The sequence below is a fragment of the Heloderma suspectum genome, chromosome 10, assembly GCF_057233095.1.
Source record: "Heloderma suspectum isolate Gila_16-S chromosome 10, 16-S_ref, whole genome shotgun sequence".
Taxonomy (NCBI): domain Eukaryota; kingdom Metazoa; phylum Chordata; class Lepidosauria; order Squamata; family Helodermatidae; genus Heloderma; species Heloderma suspectum.
In genome coordinates, this window is record NC_139467.1 from 30,798,426 (window position 1) to 30,813,150 (window position 14,725).

At 44.4% G+C, this 14,725-nt stretch overlaps 1 protein-coding gene across 6 annotated transcripts in view; it reads left to right on the plus strand.

Annotated features, from left to right (window-relative positions):
* The first annotated feature begins 310 nt into the window (after positions 1 to 310).
* Positions 311 to 14,725, plus strand: part of WASF2 (WASP family member 2) — a 62,014-nt gene continuing 47,599 nt past the window's right edge. For 3 of the 6 annotated variants that reach the window (XM_084815747.1, XM_084815745.1, XM_084815751.1), the window contains exon 1: positions 311 to 406. The gene's annotated coding sequence lies outside the window, so the exon portion shown is untranslated. Of the gene's footprint in view, positions 407 to 738; positions 898 to 6,437; positions 6,453 to 14,725 lie in introns of those variants that run through there. The other 3 variants (XM_084815746.1, XM_084815748.1, XM_084815750.1) reach the window with 3 other exon arrangements.

Consider the following 14,725-nt stretch of genomic DNA (forward strand, 5'->3'; position numbering starts at 1 on the left):
AGCGATGTCAAACTTCGCCTTCCCTTCCAAATCTACTGTCTAACGCGCGTCACCTCTTCACCCTCCTCCCCCACCGACCTCGGCTCGTGGTACATCCCACGCTGTCGTGTCCCCCCCCCCCCCGAGGCTCGGTTGGGTGTGGTCGTTTAAGGGTAAGGGAAGGAAGCTGGGGTGCCTACGCAAATCGCGTAAGGTAACATTTGACAGGCAGCGCTGGCTAGCCAATGAAGCGCGGGCGGTTAGGCGCAAGGGAGCCAACGGGAACGCGGACCGGCGGAGAAGGCGGGGCTAGCTCCGGTCCAGGCAGGCTGAGGGGAAAGCCGTGGAATGGCGGACGGCTGGGACGTTTCGCTCCGGGGGTGACGGGCTGAGGGGAGAGGGGCTCGGAGAAGGCGGCTGTGGGCGGGTAAGGCTCGGTCGGTGGCGGGGGTGGGGGGGCGAGGAGCGGGAGGGGATATTATGGGGTGGCGGGGAGGGGATATTATGGGGTGGCGGGGAGGGGCACCACTGGGGGGGTCTCCACCTTGAGCACGGAGGTGGGGGGCGAGTGACGTGAAGAAGGCCCTTGGGCAGGAAGAAAAGATGGGGGGTCGGGCCCTGTATGAGGATCCTCATCGGGAAGGTCGGACGTGTGTTGTGTCCTGGGATGGGTTGGTGATGGTGGGTGAGGTTGCCCCCTTCTTCTTTTGCCTGTGTTTGTCCTGCTCCTCTGCTGTTAGCAGCTCCCTCTTTCCGCAGGTGTGTGAGTGAGTGAGACACTGTTTCCCCTATCGCTTTGCTAAGTGCTCTTATTGGAATACTGTTAGTACTTTGGATGGGTTCTGCCTTTCATAAGAAGCTGGTTCACCAAATGGAGAAGGACGGTTCTTTTCCAAAAGAAAGAAGCTACAACATTGGGTGAGATCCGGATTTAGTCAGTAGGTAGACCCATTGGAAGTTAGGTGTGACTCAAGCCCTGTTGATTCCTGTGCATCGACTGTGACTGAGGGTAGTATCCAGTGTTAGTCCTACATGGAGTAGACCCATTGAAATGCATGAGACGTAAGTTACAGCTAACTTAAGCCCCATTGATTTTAGTAGGTCTACTCTATGTAGAACTAACATTGGATGCTACCCTAAGTCTGGATCCAACCCATTTGTCCTCATTGTCTTATGACAATGTCTTGGCTAGGCTTTTATATTATAGAATACATGACTTCTGGGGCTAAAGCAGTAACATATTTTTAACACTTTTTTAAAGTGCTCCTAAACGACAGTGGCTTATTCCTGTGGTAATTTCTCCATTGCTTTGGGTACCATACTATCTGGGTGGGGAAGTGGAGTTGGGAGTGCAGACAGCATAAAATGAAGTATTTTACTGCTGGAGTAAGTGACTGCTGTTTAAAAGTATAATCCTGTGTGTTTACTCAGAAGTATGTTCCATTGTGAGTACCAGTTTGGTGTAATGGTTAGAAGTGTTAGGAAAGGGCTAGGGAGACATGGATTCAAATCTCCCCTTAGTCAGGAAGCTCACAGGGCCACCTTGGGCCAGTTGCTGTCTTTTAGCCTACCAAACCATCAATGAAATGGAAAGGTACTGGATGCCACACAAAAAACAAGAGAAATGATTCTCAGAATGCATAAAACATTTAGTCTTCCCAACCTCACCCACAGGGATATTGTGTAGATAACATGGGTGAGGAGACCAGTGTAACTCACTCTTCCTCCAGGGAACTTGAGGGTAAGAATGACATAAAAAGTAATAATAGCAACAGTAATCTTGTTTAATGGGACTTGCACCCTAGTAAGTGTGTAGGATTGCAGCCTGAGACTGTTAAGTGTCAGCCTCCCACCTAGTGTAACTATGTAAAAGCATTTCATTTTTGTACAGAGCACACTGCCAACTGTATAACTGTATAGGGAATATCTTTATAGTAAAATGTATAGGCTGCCTTTCAGCCCCACTCAGGGTAAACTAAGTTGACAGCGGAAACTACACAGAAGGGAATACTTCTGCTGCTGTAGTAAATTATTGTTGTCTGAGAGCATAAGTGTGAATGTACTGATTGTATGTCCCATAAGGCAGCCCTTTTAGCTTATGGAAGGTTGAACCCTTGTTCAGGTTGGGCTTGCTTCTAAGTACTACATACCTGCTGGCAACTCTTTCCACTTATCTGGCAAAGTTGTTTTCTGGTTGGATTTCGTTGGGGGGACGGATGGACAGACAGATGGTCATCACATACAAGGGATGGGGAAAGCCCTTTATAGATAAAGTGTCATAGTTTTGTGTGTAGTATGGTAGAAAGGATGCGGGTGCCCTGCCACCGGAAGAGCAACAGGGCGTGCTTGTGTTTGTGATGGTGGAAGGAAGGGCACTGAGGTGCTGCATGTGGCAGAGCTGGGTAAACCTGACAGGAAAGGGGAACTTGTGGCATTTAAAAGTGGACATGGAAGGGAGGGGCAGGTTTCACACTACATGAGAGAGGGGGGTAGTGAATGCTGATGGATGGGGGAACAAATAAAATGGGCAGGGAGATGGAGTCCCTGAATGAGAGGATTCCTGGTTTCAGATTAGGCAGTCTCTGTGGCTTGGGGTGGGGAAGAAGCCTAAAGTGGGTCCTTGAATTCATAAGTAGAAGTGGCAGGGGAGCATATAGTGTGGGGAGGAAAGATGGACATAAGGAAGGGATTTTTTTTAAGGGTGGTCTATAACAGGTAGATGGTACTTGTCTTATGATCTCTGGAGATAATTTGCCCTTCAGAAAAGACACAGAATGCCTCGATGTGGGGCTAAAGAGGTGACTGGCAGAAAGGAAAGCTACTTTCCTACAAAGTAGGTGAAGTTTCCAACTTGGAGAAACAGTGCCCTGGATAGGCATGGGAGATAAAGTGAATATTAGGGTGGCAGTGATGTAGATATAGTGGGAAGTGAAAATGTGGCATTGCATGAAGGTAGGCATACTGTAATAAGGAAGGGTGTCCATGCTTTTTATTATATTAAATGTATAACCTGCCCTATCCCAAAGGCAGTGGTTGGGCAAAGGTACAGGGTCATTTGCTCAGGAAATGATTTGGAGTATGAATTCAAGGGGTGTGTGGAGAAGCATGCTCATGCTGGGTTGGAAGTTATCAGCAGAACTGAGGCAATTGTAGCACGCAGTAGCAAGGAGTGGGACTGTGTATGTGGCTACAAGTTCTAGGCCTTCGAAACAGAAGGCTGTGTGTGATCTCTGGTTATCTCACTTTTGTCCTGCTTTTTCTCCAAAGAGCCCAGGGCAACATATATAGGATCCTCTATTTTATCCTTACAACAATGCTTGTGAGATAGATTGGGCTAGAGGTCTTGACCTGGTTTGCACGACACGGCATGCTCATCCTGGGTTATTTAATGGACATGCTGGGCATCTGTGGCCACCATTTTGAATATGCAACCCCCAATTGGGGCTATTGGGGGTTGCGCCATGTCATGCGAACCCGGCCATCATGTGTTATTCGAGGGTTAAACAACTCTTGCATAACCCTCAATTAGTAGGAGGTTTATGTGAGGGTTGTTTAACCCTTGGAATAGTCCATAGTGGTGGGGTTTGCAGAACGTGTCACAACTCCCGCTTGCCCGAGTTTGGGTTGCATATTCAAAATGGTGGCCACACACTACAGCTCATTGTGGGTTAAATAACCCATGATGAGCCATCTGTGTCATACAAACCAACCCAGTGATTGGCCCTAGGTCATATCATGACTGAGCATGGATTTGAACCTGTTTCTCCTGATCAGAGTTCACCACTCCAGCCACTACACTGGCACGCTACAATGGGTTTTCCCAGTACTAGAATGCAAATACAGGAATGCTGGGGAAGGAGTGGTTCTGAGAAGGCATTCCTGACCTCCTTTATAAGCTGATAAGACTAGGTAGTTTACAATTACATGAAGATCTCTAGAACCGTTTAGGCCTTCTTACTTAAGGAAACCTGATGGATATGGTCATCAGTCTGATGTACAAATAAAGAGTTTCACTAGCGTATGTATCTTTTCTGTGTGGAATCTTTCTCTATGTATATTGATGTAATTTGCCTCTGTGAAACTTGCTTTGCTTGTGGAAATCTCGCTGTTTGTGTGTTTGTGCATGCAGCCAGTTGCCCTTACTTGTAAAATCTATTATGACTGGAATTGTTCTGGAATTTTGCTTGCATGTTAACCTTTTAAAATGTGTATCAGTTTTCAGTATGATGTATTGGGTATGAAGCAGTTATCAGCTTGTAGCTAATCTTGCTAATCAGGGAGGTGCATTTTGTGAGGGTATCTATATAAAAATATGAAGATAGACTGAATGCGCAACTAATGTTTGCTTATGTATGTTTGTGGAACAGTTCATTGCATATGACACCTTCCCTCCATCATCATTAATACTAACGTTAAAAATTTCTGTTGAAATCCTTAATGGGGCTAACGTTTTACTGTAATTTTCACTTGCATCCTCGTTCCTGTATGATACAATAATAATTCATTTTTTAAGCTAGGAGACTGAAGCTTACAGTGTGCCTTGGCCAAGGCTAGTTGGAATGCTCATGGCTGAGGAAGGGCATGAATCAAACACTTTCCATTACAACACAGTAGCTATCAGATCCTTAGGGGTCTATAGAAGGTACAGTAAGATTATGAGTAGTGGCCCTCTTATGCAACATACAGTTAACCAGCCTGATTAGATTCTTTACATTTTGTGCATGTGGTGAAATGTGATCTAGCTTACGAATCTTATGCCACAATATATTTTCAGGCTTGTTAAGATGTGACCCTGACCAGGGCTGGGCAACTTTTAGCCCTCAAGGTGTTGTTGAATTGCAACTTCCATCAGGCCTAGCCAGCATACCCAGTGGTGGGGGAGTTGCAGTCCAGCAACATCTGAAGGGCCACAAGTTGCCCACCCCATGATGTAGCATTATGTGCACAAGCCACAATGTGTCTCCAGCTTGCATGCACTCCCTCCATTCCTTTCCTTCTCTGGTGTGCACCTGAACTTGGGGAGCTCTGTTTAAACTGTGGTTAGTGAACAAGCCAGGATGATATACCATAGTTCGATTCTGGCTTGTTTGAACTAATTAGAACTCCCTGAGTTTAGACATAATACGGAATTCTGGTTAGCTTAAAAGTGGAAGCTTTGCGGGAGGGGAGCATGCCTGAGTTCAGTGCAGCTCGATCATCTAATGCTATTCTATGGCTTAGTGTTATCTCTGTAGTGGCCCTTACTCTTTAAGGTGCTGAAGGATTCTTTGTTTATGACTAGGCAAAAAGAAATGTTATTTTAATAGGATGGTTTTATTCATTTAGGAGAGCCATCTATACTGTCTTTCAATATACATCTCTAGAAGAATATAAATCATAAAACTATAACCATCAAATAATATAAAACAAAACCAACAAAGCAGAAGGATCGAGGCTCTTACCTATTTGCAGTGCATGTTCGAGTAATAAATAAGTGCCATTTCCCCATCTTCCTGATCTTCTGTTTCTGCAACATCCTAACAACTTGTGAGAGAAAAAGCTTGAAAGCCAAAAAATACAGTAAAAAAGAACCAAGGAAGTATAGTTCCTTGTGTTTGAGCAGGGTCTGCTGCTTCATCTGACATTGATGGGTCTGTGCAAAAACCGATTGCTGGAGGAATAAGAAAAAAGTCAGTTTTTTTTGCTGATCTAAAAACCTTTAGGTCCATTGGATAAATAAATCGTGGAAAATTCTCTCTTAGTGTTTGGATAAGTTTTACTTTGCTGCAAGAGCCATGTGCATAGAAGGAAATCAGCTAATGTAAGAGCGACAAATGGAGTAAAAGGATTTGATCATGGTTGCCTGGTAAAGAAGGAAAAGAACTGTGGAACTGCTGGCCAGCATTTGCACAATGTTTTCACTATGTAGTTGTGGAAATGAATCATCTGCAGTCTGAATAGTCTCAAACTAGTTTTACTAGAAATTCTGTTACATGCCAGATATGAAGTGCTTGTTATATTTATGGTTGAGATTGCACAATTCCTCATCAGATCTTGAGGCAAGGTAGATTATCCAGTTAGATTTGTGCTGTGCCTCATGTGCTGCTTTCCCAAACCAAAGCTGCAGTCTTATATACACGTAAGAATAAGTCCTATTGAATGCAGTGGAGGTTACTTCTGAGTAGACATGTATAGGATTGCACTGTCGGTTTAGGTGGAACAACTGATTTATTCATCAGACTTGGCTAACCTCAGCCTTCTGTGATAGCTCACATTGTTTATCTTTGAAAGGGGCATTAATAACTTTGCTGTAGACATTGGGTGTGGTCGTGATTACTTAAGTGTAAAGGGGCGGAGAAGCTTTCCAAATATGAGCTGGATTTCTTGGCTTTTAATTAGTCATTCTAACTTAGCTTTTTGCATGTCTTTTCAGAAGCCTTTGAAAAACATCTTCTAAGAACCACATTTAAAACTAGTAATCCGGTAATCCAAGGGTGAGGAACCTTTTTTTGTGGAGGGCTGTTGACCCATGAGGAAAGTCATTTGGGGTCTGGAGCTAGTGGTGGGATGCCCCTTTCCTCTCTCTTGTCTCTGACCTGTAAAATGCAGCATAAAGCCAGAATCAAAAGGAAACACCTCTGCCAAACTCTGCAATAGAAGGGTGGTGGAGGCATACTGGCTTTCTCTGTCTATTCATCTGTCAGGCAGATGGAGTTTCAACCACCTTGGAGGTGCATAGGCTGGGAAAACACCTTGGGAAGTGGCATCCAATGCTTCCCCTCACTCCTGAGGGAAAGTTTGGAAGGAGGGGAGTGCGCAGTGTGGGGTCCTGCTTCCTAAAGGCACATGGAGCTCTTTTGGGCAGTGGCACCCAATGTTCACACACTACCTGGTCTTTCCTGAGGGAAAATGGTGGGGGTAGGGGCAGGAGTGTGCACTCTTGAGTGCTGCTGCCCAAAGGGGTGGAGCAGCTAGAGCAGGCTAATGCCATGGGCTTGATGAAATTTGGCTGTGGCCCTGTACTTCTGCACCCTGGATGTAGTCAGTCCTCTTTAGACCTCCCATAATGCTGCTTTTCATATTAAAGTATTCCTGGGCAGATCTCATGCACTCGAAAATCACTTGTTCCTTGCAGATGTGGTATTGCTTTTCAATCACTGCTTAGAAGTTGTTTCACCACCTTTCCAAAGAGATTTCCTGAGAAGGCTTGAGTACTTGCTGCAAGGATAGGTGAATTCAGTTTTCTTTGCATCAGGTCTGTCTCCTGAAAGTGGCGGTACTTAGCAACTGATTTATCTACCTCTACATATTGGTATCTGGGCACACTGCTGTATAATACCAGAACCTAGTCATGTTGGATTTGCAAATATCCAGTAACTGTTTTCCCCATCTCCTGTTTGCATGGCTTCGTATACATTTTTGTGCTGCCTAGCGCTTTTCATACATGCAGCTAAATCTGATGATGCTTTTATAAGGGTTAAACTAAACAGAAAATGGTGAGTAGTGGCTAATGGATTGATATTCCAGTTAGTATAGAATTTGTCATACATACTGTAGGGATGAAAAACAGTTTAAAATGCAAAATATGTGGTGTGTCATAAGCAACAAATGTCTTGCAGTGTTATAGTTTTTTTGGAAGGCACAAGACAACTCTATGTTACCATCATATATAGGTTTTTATACTATTCTAGCTGTCATGGTTCCCCCAAAGAATCTTAGGTATTGTAGTTTGGTGAGATTTAATTGTTGGAGATCCCTAGCTCTGTAACAGATTTATAGTCCCTTGGGAAGAGAAAATGACTGCTAAACTGATTTAAGATTGTAGTGTATTCGAACAGGGGACATGGGAGTAAGGAGAATTGCTTTGCATTAATTTGGCTTCTCTTGCATTGCAGAACTTACCACTCAGAAGCTAGATGTCATGACCTCTCTGTTGCTTTAATTTTTAAAAAATTATTAATATAAAGCACTACGTATATGTTTAAACCGGCAAATGTTGCTAGATAATAAAACTTTGGCTGTTAATCTCCCCCCCCCCCCAATGTAAGCCTCACATTTAATGGTAGCAAAATGCTGTGTGAAGGCCCTACAGAGCTAGTTTTTTTCAAGCATTACTTTCCTAGATATAACTGAGCAGAAACATTCTTGTACCATTACTGTTCTGCCCTGGGGATGTATATAGGGGGGAGATGGGAAATCTGTGGCCCTCCAGATATTGTTGGACTATAACTCCCATCATCTCTGAACATTGGCCATGTTGGCTGAGAGTGGTGGAGTCCAACCACAGGTTGCTCGCCCCTGATATAGGACTATCCTAATTTGAATATGAGTAGGGAGGTTGGGACTGCAAACTAGTACTACGTATGGCACAAATACAGAGATCCCAAATACAACTGTTTGTTATTGGGTGAACTAAAATATAATGCGAAAACTTGTTATTAGTCACCGATCAGGTTGCCAATGGCTGGGCGGACAGCCAGCCCCTACGACATTACAAGGCTGCCCTAACTTTTCAGAATGGCTAACTCCAGACACACAATCACTTCTGTAATTATCCATTTACCAGGTTCATATGAGCAGGAGGAGAACATGAGTAGTTGAACTCCTTCTTTTAATGGCTGACGCAACTGGTCATTCTGCAGTAGGATAACTATAAGAGATCAGTTGATCTCACTTAAAAAAAAAACAAAAAAACAGTTCTACAGCAAGAGACTCCAAATGACATTCATGGGCCAAAAGCATTTGGTGTGTGGCATGCTGATGTTGCCACTGCTCATGCAGACAATGCAAGGAGTGGGGTTTCATTGGAAAGGAAGGTGCTGCTGCTGGTATCATTGTGCAACACCTAATATTTATTCAACATTTTAACACTTCAAAAAGACCACAGCAGAAGTGAGCGAGAGCAGAAATGAGAGTTCCCTTTTGCATACATCTGGATCTTGTTGCACCAGCTGGTAGCATACCTAGAATCAACACCTGTGATATAAGAATTACTTGGTGGGATTAGTCTCACAATCTTACCTTGTTCAGCATTGTGTCACCATCAGAGGCCTGCTGTATGCCACTGTAAATCATACCTAGACCTCATGAATTTGTCTAACCTTTTTTTTTAACTACACCAGTATTGGAGGCCATCACAGCATCTTGTTGCGATTAATTGTTGTTGTTGTTGTTCAGTCGTTCAGTTGTGTCTGACTCTTCATGACCCCATGGACCATAGCACGCCAGGCCTTCCTGTCCTGTGCTCTCTCCTGGAGCGTGCTCAAGTTCATATTCATTGCATCCGTGATGCTATCTAGCCATCTCATCCTCTGCCGTCCCCTTCTCCTTTTGCCTTCAGTCTTTCCCAGCATCAGGGTCTTTTCCAGAGAGTTTTCTCTTCGTATTAGGTGGCCAAAATATTGGAGCTTCAGCTTCAGTATCTGTCCTTCCAATGAGCACTCAGGGTTGATTTCCTTTAGGATGGACTGATTTGACCTCCTTGCAGTCCAGGGGACTTGTAAGAGTCTTCTCCAGCACCACAGTTCGAAAGCATCAATTCTTCGGCACTCAGTCTTCCTTATAGTCCAGCTCTCACAGCCATACATTACTACTGGGAAAACCATAGCTTTGATTAGACAGACCTTTGTCGGCAAGGTGATGTCTCTGCTTCTGACTATGCTGTCTAGGTTTGCCATAGCTTTCCTCCCAAGGAGCAAGCGTCTTTTAATGTCATGGCTACAGTCACCGTCTGCGGTGATCTTGGAGCCCAAGAAAATAAAATCTGTCACTGCTTCCATTTCTTCCCCTTCTATATGCCAGGAAGTGATGGGGCCAGATGCCATGATCTTAGTTTTTCTAATGTTGAGTTTCAAACCAGCTTTTGCACTCTCCTCTTTCACCCTCAACAAGAGGCTCTTTAGATCCTCTTCGCTTTCTGCCATTAGGGTGGTGTCATCTGCATATCGGAGGTTGTTGATAATTCTCCCGGCAATCTTAATTCCGACCTGTGATTCATCCAACCTGGCGTTTCTCATGATGTACTCTGCATAGAAGTTAAATAAGCAGGGTGACAGGGTAACTGTTTTAGCTATTTTAAATGCTGTATATTTTAATTTTTTGGAAATTGCATTGAGTCTTTTTTGAGAAAGGCATCTAAAATCTAATAAAAATAATAACAATGAATTATGAGTTGAAACACCCTGCTCATTTTCAGACACATATTCTCCACAATCATGGGAACTAGAAACATTTGTGTGTGTGGGGGGGAGTCTTTAAATGTGTTTTATACTGGATCCTATGCAGAACTCAAGAGTGAGAAAGAATAAAAGCAACTCATAGCCCAAGGACTTGACCCACTCTCTCACAGATTAGCATAACCAGTTAGTGAAACAGAGCATACATCTGAATCCTGTTATTTCCAGCAGCTTCTGGGCCTGGTTCTTTGGAGAAACGTTCTCTAGGCAACTTGTACAAAGGCTTTCCTGTACTTCTGAGTGTGCAAAAGCTTCTTGCTTCTCCAGAGAAATGCCCTTGACCTACCTATTTTACAGTTCAGTATTGGGGGGGGGGGGGATGTCTCAGAAACCAGAACTGCATCCAAGAATATGTGAAGCCTGACTCTAAATGAGAAGCTTCTAGGAAGCGGCTTCAGTTAGGCCTGATCCCTGAGCAAGATGGCTATTATAAAGCCCTCGTATGTTAAAAATGCTGGGTACATAACATCTTGGGTTTACATTGGTGATGGCCCTAATGCTATTCTTCTGGGTTCTTTAGAACAATACAAAAAATTTCTGAAGCAATTTTAAAAAAAAATCTAAAACAAGGCTTAAATGAGTGGGTGATTGAGACAGTATTTCTGGGTAATAGATGTGACTATGAGTAGTCACATACAGTAGTTTGATTTGCCTTCAGTAAAGGACAAATGATAACTTTCTCTGGAAAGTGGTCTACATGGTGCTCTCCTGTAATGTCCTTGGTCTGTAATGCTGTCTTATCTGTCATTAAATGGTCCCAGATGTTTACAATCCAGCACTAGATGTATGGAAGCCTCTGTACTGCTAGTTGAGATCCTGGAATTGCCAACAGTATAGAGTCTCCAACCTTTTTGGGCCCATGCACAAATCTGGCATTTTGTAAAAGTGCCCTGGGGACCATCATAAATTAGATACACTAGGGGGTATGGAGCCAATCACAAAAATTTTGAGAGCACCCCCTTATCTGTGTTTGCTTGTGTGTGCATTATTGTGCACACTGTATGCTACTCTGATTTCTCTCTCTGGCTCTTTTCTCTCTTCTCTGGCTCCACCCCCCCGGCTCTTTCTTTCCTTCCTTCCTTCCTTCCTTCTCTTTGGTTCCTCTTTCTTCATCTCTTTGGCTCCTCTTCTCTCTCCCTCTGCCCCATGCCACTTCTCTCTCTCTCTGGCTGCTCTTCTCTCTCCCCCTGCCCCCCGGCTCCTCTTTCTTTCTATATCCCTGTCGCCCCATACCCATGTAAGTGAATGGAGCAATTTCTCCATTCATTTGCATGGGGCAGGGAAAAGTCCCCCTGCCAAAAATCAGCTGGAGTAGGAGTGAAGGTCACCCCCTACCAAGGATCTTGTTTCTCCAAGGGTCCTTGGTGGAGGCTGGACTTGGCCTCCTCCTAACCAATTTTTGGTAGGGGGGACTTCCCCACCCCCATACAAGTGAATAGAGGAATCACTTCATTCACTTGCAGGGGGTGGGGGAATTGCTTGGCCAGGGCCCTGGTATAGATATTCGTTCATTCTTTACTGGTGGGATTTCTTCAGCTCTTGTACAGTTCAGGAGGATAACGTTTGGATCTACCATTAATTTATATCTAGTGATAACATCTGTGTGGTATAAGATCTGGGTTAATACCGTGCACCTATAGCAGGTCCATCAGATACAGTAGAACTTGCTCTCTTCTCCAAGCATCCTCCAACATTGGCCAGGATTTACTGATATGCACTGCTTAAACTGGATCAGATTTATACTGCCTTCTGCTGACCAATTTAAACATGCTTTATCTTTGAGGTACCTTGATAGTTTGTTGTTTATTCGTTCAGTCGCTTCCGACTCTTCATGACTCCTTGGATGACCCCATGCCAGAGCTTCCTGTCGGCCATCACCACCCCCAGCTCCCCCAAGGTCAAGTCTGTCACCTCCAGAATATCATCCATCGATCTTGCCCATGGTCGGCCCCTCTTCCTTTTGCCTTCCACTTTCCCTAGCATCAGCATCTTCTCCAGGGTATCCTGTCTTCTCATTATGTGGCCAAAGTACTTCAGTTTTGCCTTTAATATCATTCCCTCAAGTGAGCAGTCTGGCTTTATTTCCTGGAGTATGGACTGGTTTGAGTTTCTTGCAGTTCAAGGCACTCTCAGAATTTTCCTCCAACACCACAGTTCAAAAGCATCTATCTTCCTTCGCTCAGCCTTCCTTATGGTCCAGCTCTTGCAACCATAGGTTACTACGGGGAATACCATTGCTTTAACTATGCGGACCTTTGTTGTTAGTGTGATGTCTCTTCTCTGAACTATTTTATCAAGATTTGTCATTGCTCTCCTCCCAAGAAGTAAACGTCTTCTGATTTCTGGATAGGGCACTGGATAGGGGCGAATGCTCCTTCCTTGTTCTCCTCGACCTCTCAGCAGCTTTTGATACCGTTTACCACGGTATCCTCCTGGACCGCCTGAAGGGGTTGGGCATTGGAGACACCGTATTGCGGTGGTTCCAGTCCTTCCTCTCCGGCAGGTACCAGAGGGTAGCACTGGGAGAGGAGATTTCGGACCCGTGGCCACTCACTTGTGGGGTGCCACAGGGTTCCGTCCTCTCCCCGATGCTATTTAATATCTATGTGAAGCCGCTGGGGGCTATCATCAGGAGGTTTGGGGTGCGGTGTCATCAATATGCGGATGACACGCAGCTCTACCTCTCATTCAAATCTTCACCAAGCTTGGCCGTAGAATCCCTGTCCAAATGTCTGGAGATGGTGAGTGGCTGGATGGGGAGGAATAAGCTGAAGCTGAACCCTGACAAGACTGAGGTACTTTTGGTGGGAGACAAGAGGCTGGGGGATGTTGACCTGGTGTTGAATGGGGTACGGCTACCCTTGAAAGACCAGGTCCGCAGCCTGGGGGTCATTTTGGACTCCCAGCTGTCCATGGAAGCTCAGGTGTCATCTGTGAGTTGTTGATACAGCCGGACAGCGCTGTATCAACTCCATCTGATATGGCGGCTGTGCCCCTTCCTTCCCGACCATCTGCTCCCATCGGTAGTACATGCCCTGGTCTCCTCTCATCTACACTACTGTAATGTGCTCTACGTAGGGTTACCCTTGAAGACGGTTCAGAAGCTGCAGCTGGTATAGAACGCGGCGGCTCGCCTGATTAAAGGCAGCTGTTGGCGAGATCACATCACTCCAGTGCTGAAGGAGTTGCACTGGTTACCAGTTGTTTTCCGGGCCAAATTCAAGGTGTTGGTTTTGACCTTTAAAACCCTATATTGTTCCGGCCCAGCCTATCTTAAGGAGCGCCTCCAGCAGCACCAGACAGGCCACTTAACAAGATCAGCCTTGGATGGCCTTCTCTCTGTCCCATCAGCCAGGACAGCTCGACTGGTGGGGATGAGAGAGAGGGCCTTTTCTGTGGTGGCCCCCACTCTGTGGAACTCCCTCTCTAGGGAACTCCGCCATGCCCCCTCTTTAATGAGCTTTCTCCATGCATTAAAAACGTGCTTGTTCAGGCAGGCATTTGGGGTGGGTTAGGGTATTTTAGAAAACCTTTTTATTGTAGAATTTTATTGTTTTAAACTGTTTAATTATACGCTGTACATCACCCAGAGTGGCTGGGTGACCAGCCAGATGGGCGATTAATAAATTTAATAATAAATAAATAAATAAATAATAAAATTTCCTGGCTGCAGTCAGCGTCTGCAGTAATCTTTGTGCCTAGAAATACAAAGTCTGTCACTGCCTCCACGTTTTCTCCCTCTATTTGCCAGCTATCAATCAAGCTGGTTGCCATAATCTTGGTTTTTTGAGGTTTAACTGCAATCCAGCTTTTGGAGTGATTTCCAAATCTGAATCCAAATTTCATCCTCTGTTCCAAGTCCTGTTCTCATAACTTAATGATCTTGCTTCTGTTTTAAGGAAGTGAGAGGTAGCTGGTACTTAAGCGGTAGTAACACCTTTAAAAGATGTAATTATCTGGTTTATTTCTCAAAAGAAGTTGGATGTCTGTCAAACTGCTTGTTAAGAGATGGAGATCACAAGAATGGAAATACCTGGGAATAGGGAATTTTCTCCTCTTCCCTCTTGCATGATATTTTCTCATTAGTTAACATTTTACCTTTATGTAGGACTTTAAGTGAACCTAAACATCCTGTATTTGTGTCAACTTTTGAAGTTGCTAGTTTGGATACATTACAAATGGAGATACTGAGAATATAGTTTGAGCCAAATGCCTTAGCTAGTAGTTCCAGCCCCTTAATGTAGTGGATATATACATACAGATTTTTCAAGAGCCTATCTTGTTTTGGTACCCATATCATTTCTTCAAACGAGTGCCCTGCTAGAAAATAAATTCTTTCAACTTTCTGTTTTCCTGATTTTAAAAATAATAATTTTAACATTCAAGTCACAAAGCTCTAGCATTGAGGATTTGTTCAAAACCACAAACTAATTGATAATGGCAAAATGGCTGACAGACTTCTTCATCAGGGATAAATGGCTAGGGAGACTCACTATATACTCTGCTCTTTAGAACACAGCTATCAATGTAGC